This window comes from Acomys minous (assembly GCF_964271855.1).
Source record: "Acomys minous genome assembly, chromosome: 1".
NCBI lineage: Eukaryota > Metazoa > Chordata > Mammalia > Rodentia > Muridae > Acomys > Acomys minous.
Window position 1 is genome coordinate 18,155,175 of NC_140483.1, and position 12,366 is coordinate 18,167,540.

The window sequence follows — 12,366 nt, forward strand, 5'->3', positions numbered from 1 at the left end:
GAGAGAGGATGTTACTGACACCTGTGCTCAACTGGAGGCTCATCTCAGTTCAGTGCTACTGCTACAGTAGAAACAAGGGGAGAGATCTGCATTCAAACTGCACCTCTAGCACCGGGTCTCTGACTTGGTTAAACTAGTTAGTGACTACAGTGGGATTACACTCCGATAACTACCTTCTCTGGTCACTTACACCCTTGCATTGCCCTCCATTTGCATGACTAAGTAGGCCTGCCATATTCTTACATGGTGACAAGCTTCAGGCTACAGATACTAGGGAGAGATACTAGAGCCTAGATCACAACCCAGCTCTAGTTCTGTTCAGCAGTAAAGGGCTTGGTTGCCATTTATACCACTTCCTCACACTGTATGTGAAGAAACATGGTCTGTAATAGAAACAGGTGAAAGGGTATCAGAGAACAATGTAAAGAAAAGCCACTTCCTGACTGCCTTCACCTTGCAGATTATAGCTCTCAGGCTGAGATGGTACCTTTCTCCTCATACTGTTTGGTTTTCCAATATCTGTTTATATCTTCTAAGATAACACATGGATAGTTTGGATGAGACTTTGTTTACTCTAAGCCAAGAGTGTCGTCAAAAATAGACTCTATTGCTTAGTGGGCTTGCCCAGCTCTGCAATAGAATGAAGAGAAGACCTCTCTCAGCACCCAGGCTGTCAACAGTATAGAGAACATGGATATTCTCTGATGGGCACAGCTCTGTTGTGAAGAGCCCTGGAGGGGGCATCCCATCACATCAACCTAGAGCTCCATCTCCTTCGAAAGAAAAACTAAGAGGCTCCCAGTTGAGAAACTGTGGAGGATCGAAAGGAATGAGCTGTCACTCCCGCTACCTGCAGTCACGACCAGAACTCAATCAGGAGTGTCACATGGGGCTTTCATTAAGTCTGTGTGTGCTCATGTCGCCATCAGCATCATTATTCAGGAGAATCAGTCTTGTTGAAAATTGAAATGTCCTGCATGAAAAATACATTGCAGGGTTTGGACGAGGGCGGGTATTGCTTGTTCAATCCTGGAAAGATGAGTTCATCCTGGAAGTAGATGGTATTGAACTTATTCAAATCCAGCCGCTTTCATTCAGCAAGCCATGATTTTTAAAAAGAAGGATAGCCAAAAATTTGGAGATAGTATTTCTTTCTCTAAAAAAGGAACAGCTCAGTGGGCTGATAAATGAGAACTAAGAGCTGCTCAGGCACAGAAACAAGAGCCAGGGTTATAAAGACAGATTGAGATAGTGTGTGTGTGTGTGTGTGTGTGTGTGTGTGTGTGAGAGAGAGAGAGAGAGAGAGAGAGAGAGAGAGAGAGAGAGAGAGAGAGAGAGACAGAGAGAGACAGAGAGAGACAGAGAGAGAAAGACAGAGACAGAGACAGAGACAGAGACAGAGACAGAGACAGAGAGACAGAAAGAGTGCATGAGTGTGTGTATGCTTGTATGTATATATATGCTTGTATGAGTGGATGTGTGTATACATACATGTGCACATGTGTATAGGTCAGAGGACAACCTAGAGTGTTGTTCCTCAAGCATTGTTTATGGGTTCTGTTTTGGTTTTTCTTTTTTTAATACAGTCTCTCACTAGCCTAGAACTCACTAAGTAAGCTCTGTTGACTGGCCAGAAACCTGCCTCTCTCCCTACCTCCCCAGAACTGGGATTACAAGCACATCATGATGCCTGCATTAGAAAAGCAACATAGGTTCTGGGGAATGTCACACAAATCCTTGTGCTTTCAAGACACGCACTTTGGCCACTGAGCTAGGTCCCCAGCTCCCAGTTTGTGAAGTTTTATTTTGATCCTGTAAAGACGTTGCCAAAAAGCTTTTAAAACTCTTCCCATCCTCATCTTTTTGATAGGTGAGATTGTAACACATAACTCTGGGGGTGCTTTGGATTACAGTCTGATAAAATAACAACAACAACAACAAAAACAGATACCACAAGGATTGCACAAAGGGTTTAAAACATGTTCTTTTACTGTAAAGTGGGGAGAGGGCGTTGTAAATTCTTAGATTTGTAGCTGGAAAAGGACAAATGGCCTAACAAAGGTTAATTTGCTAATTTAAAAAAATCTTACATTTTATCTGCTTGTGTATGCATGCGTGCGTGCATGTGTGCGTACGTGCATGTGTGCATGTGTGTGTGTGTGTGTGTGTGTGTGTGTGTGCGCGCGCCAGGGCATGCATGTGTGTGTGTGTGTGTGACGCATGCACACCACAGCACGCGTGTGAATGTGTGGGGGTCAGAGGACAATTGGTGAACATCAGTTCTCTCCTCCCACCATGTAAATCCTGGAGTTCAAATGCAGGTGGTCAGGGCTGGCAGCAATGTCCTTTACTCCCGGAACCATTTTGCTCACCCACTGTGGGAATTTCGCATTTTCACCTGACAAGAGGCACCAGCTGGACTCTGGAGTGAAAGACTATTTTCCTCCCATGCCCCATAACATTCTTTCTTTCTCTGCTACCTCACCTTAGTTTGGAAAAGCAAAAGGTCTTCCTAATTCGACCCCAACACCGCCCACTTATCATTTCTCTTGACTTAAAAAAAAATCAAAGCTGGAAATTGTGATTCCTTGCTTGCTCAGCACCACAGGTATTTGTCAAGTTATTTCCAGGAAGTAAACTCAAATCTATCGGATGTCTGGCTCTGGCTTTTTCTACCATGGCCATAATTATACCTGAGTGATTAGTTTTCACTTCTCTGAAGACTTGAAGCATCAGTAGCATCATCTCAGAAGATTTGTGGGCTGAGTTGTGGGTGTGCAAAGCCTCTGTGGAAGCTGTAAGGAGAAAGGACGGCATAAATTATCATCACCGCTTCCAGTAAAGTCTGGGAGGATTTCTCTCTGCAACTTTAAATGAACGTCGTGAGCGTGGTAGCCCCACACTGGGCTAACTCAGGCATAGTTCTTTACCAAAGATGTGTCAGTTATCCCAGATTTCAAATTAGTTTTTTTTCTTTTTCCTTTTCTATTGTTTTGTTTCAGAGCCAATCAATATTTATTGATTGAATGAGTGAATCACTGCATAAATAATTTAGATAATGTTTCATTTGCCTACGATCTGACATACTATGATGATTTCTGAAACTAAACAAGCTTTTTGCTACCAAATTTCTAAGGAGGAAAATTATTCAAATTCAGACAACACAGACACAAACAGATTAAAGCAAGAACCCTGAGACCTTCAAACTTCTTTTGATTGATCAAATTAGTAGACTTTTCCAGTGAAATTCACAAGATTTGCTATGTGTTCGTCCACTTTCGTTTCTTTGTTTTTACTGCCGTATTATACAACCTGCCTCTGAAAGTGATGTGTAAAATTGAAAGCTGGGACCCTGCTAAAGCTTTTGTTCCTGACCACACCAACTTATAATTGACCACTGCAGCCCCAGGCGATCTATCACTCCATTTCCTGAAGTTACTAATGCTAGAAAGATGTTTCAATAGGAAGCCATCATTATGAAATCTTGGCAATGGATCTGCGAGGTTGGCACTGACGGTTTATTTCCAACTTTGGTCTCTAACATTTGGTCTCCATTTTTACCAGAATGAAGACATCGCTGTATCAATGCTGCTTACTTATCCCTGTTCTTGCTCTCCTGATACCTCGGCATTAGGTGTTCTCTTGCATCTGTTCATGGATTTATCACATCACCCTGTGAGTTACCCGATGTAGGATTCTCTAACATTGTCCTGTACAGTCCAGAGATTATCTATGAAAGTCCTGATTGCAGTTTTGAATGAATTCAAGTACATAACAAGCCAAAGTAAATGAATGAATGGGTAAATAGACATAGATAATAGATAGGTGATAGGTAGGTAGATAGATAGATAGATAGATAGATAGATGACAAAATGCATCATCAATCAGATGCTCCAACCACCCCCCACCAGGAAAGTCCCCTTAAGACACTTTACAGGCCAGGCAGGGTGGCACACACTTGTAATCCAGTGACTGCCACTCAGAGAGGCAGAGGCAGGTGGATCTCAGTGAGTTCGAGGCCAGCCTGGTCTATAAAGCAAGTCCAGGACAGCCAAGGCTACACAGAAAAACCCTGTCTTGAAGGAAAAAAAGATAGCTTACAGGAGACTGGTTGAGCTCTCTCTCTCTTTCTGTGGCTAAGCATCCTATGGCTGAACTTCTGGGCCTCTCTTTCCCACTGTAGACACCTTTGTATTATGAAATAAACTGTAGTAACATATGGCAGAGATAGTTCACTTCTTAGCTGTTTTCAAGGACACAACATTTTTGCTTTTGGGCTGTTTTGCTTGCTACAGAGTTATGGAGACTAGCCCCCTCTAACCCCGCCCCCCCAAAAAAAAACTATTGGAGGACATTTTAAAACAAACATGCTTGAGTCTGAAAGGGGATAATCCACTCCCACAGCCAGCTTCTCAGAGAGCTTAAATAGTACATGACAGTTTACCAGTATGGTGTACATTGCATGCACACTATTCTAAGTTCCCAGAGATGCTAAGAGGGCAGATTTCAGAGTCAGTCAATCGAGTCTAAATATTTTATCATCTCTTATAAGCCTCATGGCCCAGTTTGTTCCTTACTCCCTTCATGTCTGTTTCCTCCTTGCATTACAGGGTCAGCATCAGTACTAACTTCACAGAGGATCAAGTGGCACATCTGAAGCATTTGCTAAATGTTTACATGCAGATGGTGTGGTTTTGCAAACTCTTCTGTGTGATTGCTCTTTTTTCTTTTGTCTTTCCCTTTTGCTCTTCTTTGTCTGCTTATTGTTTCCCATGCTGGGCTTAGTATCACATCCCCTCTTTTCTATGTGTCTCTTCCATAGATCCTCACACAGTGTACTTGACTAGAATTGTGTTTGCATTTTCCTCTGGTGTGAACCACGGTTGTTTCCTCATAAGTTACAGCCCATGCATGTCTCTAGAACTCCGCGCAGTGCCCAGACTTCTGGTAACGCTACACCTGCAGAATCCTGTTTGTTACTGGGTCTTCCCCTCAGCATCTGAGGGATATACTCTTGGTTGTTCGTTGCACAGGCAATGTGCTGGGGCGTTGGGCTGCACTGAATTTGACAATGAAATGTATGTCTCTGATGCCTGCACCTGCCAGTAACTGGATGTGTTGGATTTTAAAAAACATACATAGGTGTCTTGTGCAGATCTTGTGACTTAAGTAAGGATTAAATGAGATCATGTATGTGACAATGCCTTTGTAAATTGGGAAGTACCACATAGAATGTACCTACTGACCTCTTGAAGTGTATTATTCTTTTGGAGAAAAAAATATTCTAGGAAGAGTCACAAGAAAGGTCATATTTCTAAGAAAAAGAAATACACATTCTTTCTTCACAAGCTTATCATGACCTGATTTTTAAGGTATTTTACAACTCTCAGAGAACTCATTTATACTTTCTAGTTTAAAGAGTATTAATAGCTTCCTCCTGGGACTGCAACAAGTGTGCCTTGAGCTCTTTTCCACTTGCTTACTCAAGCATGGTTCTTACTCTGATGTCTTTAGTGAACCCTAATATTTACATCTCTCTCTTTGGGGCACAAGGATACAGAAAAAATCCACACTAATTTGTATTCATTTCACTTAGAATGTGTATTGCTCATGGATAATGTGTAGCTGTCATTTCTTTGCTCTATCAATTAGATACAAAGTTTTCTTGAATGATAATTATTTAATTAGTATTACCTAGTGATAGCACACTTTGTGTAGTTGACTTAAAAAGACAGTTAATGATGACAGCTGATACTATGCATGATTCTAAGTGTTTTCTATAAATTCACTACAAATTTGACACAACAGCTTTTAAAACACTCTATCTAGTTGGGGAATTTCAGAAGAAATGTATCTAAGTAATGTAAACTAATAAAAGAATAAGAGGCTGAAGGTGAAGCTTGGTGACAGCCTACTTTCCTAGCATTCCTAAGGCCCTGGGCTCAATCCTTAGCACCACAAATATAAAATAAAACAATCAAGTATACATACATATGTGTGCATAATCATCATGTTACTGAAAATGAATTCTAGCAATATGAGTGACTGCTAGATTCTGATTGAAATAGAAGACAGAAGACAAAGAGACCTTTATAGGCAAAGGGAAAAACTGTTAACCCATATTTTTCTGTAAATATATTTTTAAAAAATTGAGGTGATCACATAGCAGTTGATGGAAACAGACACAGAGACCCACAACCAAACAACAGGCAGAGCTTGGGGAACCTAGTGGAAGAGTGGGAAGAAGGATTGAGAAGCTGGAGGGGCCAAGGACAGCACAAGAAGACCTACAGAGCCAACCAACATGGGCCCATGGGAGCTCACAGAGACTGAACCATCAACCAAAGCCCATTCATGGGCTGGACCTCGGCCCCCTACACCTGTGTAGCAGATGAGCAGCTTGGTCACCATGCGGATCCCCTAACAACTAGAGTAGTAGCTGTCTCTGACACTGTTGCCTGCCTTTGTATCCCTCTCCCCAAGCTGGTCTGCTTTGTCTGGGCCACAGAGTGAGAGAATACTCTCAGTCCTGCTGTGGCTTGATGTACCAGTTGGGTTGGGACCCATGAGGGAACCTCCTCTTCTCAGAAAAGGAGAAAGGGAGTGGGGAGAGGGTGTGTGAGGGTGAAGCTGGGAGGAGAGGAGGGAGAGGGGACTACAAAGTGATTAAATAAATTAATTAATGTAAAAATATCAAGGTGAACATTATTGGTGTAATGAATAGCACAGTCACATCGCAAGACAGATCCATAGCTCCTTACCAGCCACGCATACTGTCACCAGAGGACCCAACCATAGGCACTTCTTGGTTTTTACCCGTAAGCTGAAGAATGTGTCCACATGAACACGTGAATCCCTGGAGCAGTTTCACAGTCATAAGTGAAACTGCAATCAACCACGGTACCCTCCAAGAGTGGATGAGGAATGGTGGTAACATTCATGGATGGAGTGGAAGATGACTTCAAGACAAAATAAATGAGCATGAAGAAAAGCTCAGTATTAGAGCGCATGCTTAGTATGCTGAAGACCCTGGCCTCAGTGCCTGAAGCCCAACAGAGGGAGCTGAGAGAGCCATAAGCCTACAAAGACATGGAAGACACTTAGGAACATCATGCAAAGGAAGCCAACCTATACAGGTCTTATATTGTACGCATCAGTTAGAGTTCTTCAGTAAAAACAGCAAGTATAGTATATGTGGAAAGATTTATTACAATAAACCTGATAATATGATTATGGAAGCTGAGCAGTATGGTATCTTCCGTTAGCACCCTGGGGACTTGGGAGAACAGTGGTGTGGTTACACCCGCATTCAAGATTAAAGAGATGAGACTTATGTCCTAGCTTGGAGTCTATGGGGGAGAAATATGCCTTGCTCAGTCTTCCTACTCCGTTTGCACCTTTGGCACTTTGACTGAAGCTCAGCATCACATCCGGAAGCACATCCCAGATGCAGCCAAAGCAATGCTCAACCCAGGTGGCATGTGGCCAGTCCAAAGTGATGCATGATATCAACTATGTCCTATGATTCTAACTGTATGGAAAAGCAAACCATGATGCTATTAAAAAGATCATGGTTTGCAGGAGTCTCAGGGGTGGAGTAAAGGATGAATGGATACAACCTGGGCTTTTTTTTTTTAAACCATGATAAAACTTATTCTGCATTGTGCTATAATACCCATTATGTGATATTTTGTATTTGTCAAAATCCATAGATTGTGCAACATCCAAGGATGAACTCTAATGCAAACTCTAAACTTTAGTTACTCATATTGTATCAGCATTGCTTTCACAACTACGACAAATACATTGAGTTAACATAGGAAGTTAATAACAGAAATGGAGGAGAAAGTAGAGTTTATGGAACAACTTGTGTTTTGTGGGGGCTTTTTGTTTGTTTCTTGTTACTTTCTGGTCCTTACACGTGCTAGACAGGTACTCCACCACTGAGTTACAGCCTCAGCCCTCTGTTTATGTTTTATTTTGAGACAAGGTCTCATTACATTACCTAGGTTGGTTTTGAACTCACTGTGTAACCCAGGCAGGTCTGGAACTTGAGATCTTCCTGCCTCAGCCTTTCCAAAGTGCTGGGATCACAGGTGTGTGCCATTGCATCCAGCTAAAGCATTTTCAGATTGACCAAAAAAAAAAAAAAAGCTAAAGTTCTTCATGTTTAATAGAAAATGTCACCGAGTAGAAACTCTCAAACCTCTGGAAGAAAAGAAATATGCTGGTGTTCATAAGCATGTGAATAAATATAAAATATTTTATTTTCTTTATTTTAACTGCTCCTCTCAATGATTTTATTAGTCAATGTAATGTCACCCTGAGGCTAGTTAATATGAGGAAAATGCAAATTAATTTTTTCAAAAACAGTCAATAAAATATACTTTTATCATTTAAGAAGTCCATTTATCCTAATTAAGTAGAATTTATGAGATTTCACCAAGAGAGGTTGTAAAAGAAAAATAACTAGATAAAATAATTCCTGCTGTTGATCTCTAAGTTTAGAGTAATTCAGTCTGGTGTGTTTCCGCAACCAAGGGGTGGGAGTCTCTAATGTCTGCAGGAGAGGTCTGTTAAACAGATCTGTTTTGTGTGTGCCATTTTATTTCCTCTACCTCCAGCTGTTGCAGTGCTTTTGGGATCCATGGCAGCACTCAAGCTAAAAACCGTGAAAGTATCCTGTCTTGGACATCTCCAGCCAGAGAGGAAGAGGGGGGGAGGGAGGGAAGGAAGGAGGGCTGGGGCTCTAAGGAACATGCAGGTGTAGTGTGAACGCAACCCCTTGTCTGGGGAGCTGTGAGCAGAGGGGCGGGGTGAGCCAGCTCCTGCTTTCAGGGGGTTCCTTAGGCTGCTTGCTGAGGATGCCTGGTGAGTCGGCCAAGGCATGCTCCTGGTCCATTTCTCCCGCAGGATGTGCTTCTTCCAGATACCACATCTTTGGCCTCATTGCTTTCAGGGCTTGATTCAGAGTTATTTAGTTTCAAATAAATATTTACTCAGATCCTCTTCAGTAAAATAAAAATGTTTGCGTCCTCTAGGATTTTTATCTAACTCGCTCCTGCTAGATTCCATTGCAGTAGGGCTAATGATTTTTGGAGGAGTTACATTGTTTTAGAGTTTCACGTTTCTTGCATTACTGCATTGGGATTTACACATCCGGCATTCCTCCTTTGCTTGGTTTATTTATTTATTTTTGTCAACTACGTTCTTTCGGTTGAACTATCTCCCGGATCCATGGGGGCTTGGATGTGTTGAATATGTAGTTCAGAAAATAACTCCTTAGACCCAAAGAAGTTCTATGCTATTTCCTGAGTAGGATATAAGCTGGGATAGCAACAGCCGCTGTTTGATGTCACCACTACGCAGTTGCCACTGCAGCCAGTTAATAACTGTGCCCCCTGAGCTTCAATGTTTGTTGGAAGATAAATAACCAAGGACAGTATGGAGTCTAGTCAGATATTAGGTAATGAGATTATAAGTGAAAGAGAAGTAGGGTGCATAAGGATAAGAATTAAAGATAAGATTGATTTTGAAAAGATAGGTGGGAGGTTGACAGATAGCCCTGGGAATAAGAGCACATACTGTTCTTTTAAAGAACTATGTTCAGATGCTAGCATCCATATTGGGCAGCTCACAACTACCTGTTACTCCAGCTCCAGGGGATCCAAAGCCTTCTTCTAGCTTCTATAGGCACTTGCACTCATATGCACATACGCCTTTATAGGCATATATATATATATATATATATATATATATATATATATATATGTATATATATGCATATGCTCATAGATAAAACATTTTTAATTAAACAAAGAAAAGATAGGGTGAATAAGAATAAGGATTAAGGATTAGGTCAACCTTGAGACACTTCTATGGTGTATGGATTTTGCAGACCAAAAAAATTTTTTTAAAGCAATGGAAGGTTATAATTAAGAAGTAAGAGGAAGGAATCAGGGTGTGGGAAAGAAGAAAAAGCATAGGAATGCAAGAAGGAGTAGATGAAATGCAACTTAAGAATGTAATGAAGAATGCTTTGTAGTAAACTGGGTGGAAAAATCATAAACAACAGTCCTAAAACCCATCTGTGCAGTGTACAGACAAAAGCAGAACCGCATGAGACATACGGGAAACAGTGGAAATCAGGTAACAGAAAACAAGGGAGAGGAAGAACAGTTACTGGGTGAAGAGCAGGCACAGCTGTCATGGGCTGGAAGCTGGACTTCTTAGGTCACTCTGGATCTGACAGGCAACACAGAGTGCTGTGCAACAGAGAGGAAAATGGGAGTTGTTTGTCTCCGTAGCCATGGTATCCTCAAGGTTCTCTAAGGATGATGGAGTAGAAAATATCCCACTGGTGCCACTGAAGTGGGAAGGCAGGTCTCTGCATGGTTCCCTTGTCCCATTGGAGTGTGAAGCCTGGTTTTTGGTACTATTGACCCTCCAAAATGAGAAGCCTAGTCCTACACCACAAATTTTCTTCTTTTCTTCTTCTTCTTCTTCTTCTTCTTCTTCTTCTTCTTCTTCTTCTTCTTCTTCTTCTTCTTCTTTGTCTTCTTCTTCTTCTTCTTCTTCTTCTTCTTATTATTATTATTATTATTACTATTACTATCATCATCATCATCATCTTCTTCACCACCACCACCATAACCATCATCATAGGTTGTTTGAGACAGAGTTTCTCTGTGTAACCCTGGCTGTCCTAGAACTCTCTCTCTCTGTAGACCAAGCTGGCCTCAGACTCCCAGAGATTCTTCTGCCTCTGACTCATGAGCACTGAGATTAAAGATATGTGCCATCACCACTCAGCTAAACTTTCTTTTTAATAGGCAAACTGCCTTGTTTGGGGATAGCGTCTTTCACTATGACCTCAGACTGATCAACTATGCCAAGACAGAAGGGGGATCTGCCTGCCTCTGCCTCCCCAAAGCTGACGCTCTCTGTATGCCATCACACCTGGATTTTTAATGCTGATGCTGAACATCATAATCAGGCTCCCATTGTGTGACCAGCACTATATAATCTGAACTCTTAATTTTTCTGTAGTTTTTTTTTGGAGTGTTTTCTCACATCCCAGAAGCCAAGAGATATATTTATTTTAGCATAGCCATCTGCCTGGCAGCTGGTGGAATGTTCGTCTTGATCTTGAAGAGAGCCTTGGGTAGCATCACCTTATACCTTTGGGGCCTTAACTTCACCAACACATTTTCACTTATTAAAATGAAATATCTGTATTTGAGACTGGCAAGTGGCTAGAGCACTCATTCTTTTTAAAATTTTTAGTATAAGGTAGTAGCATTACATATTGATTGTTATTCCCTCACTCCTATCTTCCCCTTCCTACCATCCCTCCCTCCCTCTTCTGCCTTATTCCCCTCCCCTAGACCTCTTATGGGAAGAGATGCTCTTCCCCCACCGTCTGACCTCAGACTATCAAGTCTGATCAGGATAGCCTGCATCCCCTGCATCCCCTGCTGCCCTGCCAAGGGGCAGTAATCAAAGCACAGGCACCAGAGTTTGTGTCAGAGGCAGCCTCTGCTCTCCTCCCCCATGCGAACATGAAGAGTGAGCTGTCTAACAGCTACATATGAGCAAGGGGTCTAGGTGCCTGCTTGTAATGTCCTTGGCTGGTGTATCAGTTTGTGCAGGCCCCCTGGGTCCAGATCTGCTGGGTTTGATAGTCTCCTTGGAGAGCTCCTGACCCCTCTGGGTCTTTTCATCCCCCAACTCTTCCATGCAACTCTCAGCACTTTGCCAGAGCCCAGGCTGTGAGTCCCAGTATCTGCCCTGATGCCCCGCTAAGTGGAGTGCTCATTCTTGAAGATGACCTGGGTTAAGTCTGTAGCACTCCCATGGCGGCTCACAGCCATCCCTAACTGCAGTTCCAGGGGGCCATGCCACCCTCCTCTGACTCTGAGGATATCCAGCACACCTGTGGGGCACATAACAAAACATGTAGGCAAAACACTCATACTCATAAAATGAAATAAATGATTAAAAATAAATATTTGTATTAACTAAATTATTTAATACATTGGGGTTTTTTTTTAAAGAAAGAAAAGGTCCTCTCCCACATGCATATATGCATAGGCTATTGCTGTATCAGCTGAACTCCTGGAAGCAGTCCCAATAGGTTTGTTGTTTTCAAGCTTAACAGCTGAAATAAGTTGTAAAAAGCAGAAGTCCAGGCTTAAGTGGGCAGTGCCAAGCAGGAGACTGAAATTAGACAGACAATCCAAGATTTAGAGTCGGCGAGTTGGCTGTACATTCACCAGGCTTGACACAGGTAGACCAGCTGAAGATAAATCTTCTAGCATTGTGCTGGGTGAATCTAATGTTGGGAGGCTGTGTGTGTTCCTGGGC